This window comes from Populus euphratica, unplaced genomic scaffold, assembly GCF_000495115.2.
Source record: "Populus euphratica unplaced genomic scaffold, PopEup_1.0 scaffold935.1, whole genome shotgun sequence".
Classification (NCBI taxonomy): Eukaryota; Viridiplantae; Streptophyta; class Magnoliopsida; order Malpighiales; family Salicaceae; genus Populus; species Populus euphratica.
Window position 1 is genome coordinate 40994 of NW_011500797.1, and position 2071 is coordinate 43064.

Here is a 2071-nt window from a genome sequence, read left to right on the forward strand (position 1 = left end):
TATTATTATTATTATTGTTGTTGTTGTTGTTGTTGTTTTTTATAATTGTTGTTTATAATTTGTATAATTAACCTCCCTGTGGTTCGACCCCGATCTTACCGGGTTATTTATTACTTCGACACTCCTACACTTGAGAGAAGACATTAATCTTTTAGTCGTGTCATTTGGCAAGGGATAAATCACATAAAATTTAAAGTTTAAGGTCAATTAGAGATGTAATTTAAAGAAATAAAAAGCACTAAATTGAACTTTAGTCAATTATGTAATTAAAACCCTAAAAAAACCAAAACAAAGTCATTTCACTTAAATAAAAGAGTGTTTTTTTCCCAAAACAATTTGGTTTGGCCAGCAAAAACAAAACAATAAAAGCCAAAGCAAAAACAAAAAAATAAAAGCCAAACAACTTGTTGTCTAGTTATTGTTTATTATTTTCAACATTTGTATCTAAAAGGCTGCTCGGATAGCTACTTATTTAGAGCATTTAATACTTTGTCTCTCAACTAAATCGGACAAATCATGGATGGTCTAATATTGTACCACACCCTAGCATAATGTTTGCCTGCTAATTGCCCCTATAGCCATCGTGGCGCTGGAAGAAAAAGGCCAACGTTGTCAATATGTCAAATTTCTAACAATTATGATAATAACTTTGAGTCAATAATTATGCTAACTTGATCAATATTTTTTAAGAAAAAGAAAGGATTGTTGGCTTGCAATCATCCCAACCCAATCTGATTAGGTAAGACCTAGGCCTTATGCTATGTCCAGCCTAAATAATAAAAATCATAATAAAAAATTAATAAAAAAAAAACTTGAGATTTTGATAGGTTAAACCACGAAACTCGAGTCAATCAAATATGTAGTTATCTTAATATTAAAAAGCAAATATCATCTTGAGTTTTTTTTTTAAGTTAAACCACAATTTTTACTAGTCATTTAAGTTAACTTTGGACTCGTTGAGTCAATTGAGTTATTGATTAGTACTTAAAAGTGTATTTTTATCAAGGTTTTATATCATTATTTTGCATTTGAAATATCAATAACTCCTTAACTAAAACATGTTTTATAATAACATATCTAATAATATAAGATACCTTTAATTTATGGTAAATATTCATTTTAAATGCAGGTCTATCACATAAATAAAAGGATTGATTGATGAGTTTAAGAACTGAAATTGAAAGGATAAAGAGATGGTCAAACTTAGAAAAGAGATGCTGGTACAGTCCAAACCAGAACACTATTCGGTAATTAGGTCATATATGGAGCTGTAGATCTCAGATTTAGGTCTACTTTATATGGATGGAAAGGTAAGATATAGGCTTATAACTTTCATGTGAAGGTCTAGTTTTAAAAAGGTTATTTTCAAGTCCAAATCGCAGTAACAACAAAGAAGTCTGAATCTATCCTGCAGCCCAATACTATTTAGTGTTTGGCTCATATTTGGACTTGTAGAAGTCCAGATGACCTCTATTTGTTTCCCTGGAAAGCTGAGACAATTTTCTACAACTTTCATGTTTTCAAGTGGTTCCAATTCTGATGTTATCAATGACGTTTTGGGCAGACAAGAGAAGATAAGGATTGTCACTAAATCAAGAGTTGACCGCCCACTCATCAATTAGTCATTAAATTAATAGTTTCCAATTTTGGCCTATAAAAAGAGACATTTGCCATGCATTTAGGCATTTTGGCTTCCAGATCAAGACCTTTCTTTTGCTTTCTCTCTTTGTATCTTTGTATCTTTGTATTGTTTAAGTTTTGTTTTCACTAATATCAAGTTTATGCCTTTTATTTTTTTCCCTTTACTTAGTTAATTTTTATCTTATGTATGTTCTTATTTCGTTTATTTATTGACACGACTGAAAGATTGATGTCTTCTCCCAAGTGCAGGAGTGTCGAAGTAATAAATAACCCGGCAAGACCGGGGTCGAACCACAGGGAGGTTAATTGTACAAATTATAAACAACAATAATACAACAACAATAACAATAACAATAACAACAACAATAATAATAGAAGCAATAATAATACTAATAATAATAGTAGTAGTAGTAGTAGTAATAAAGAAAGA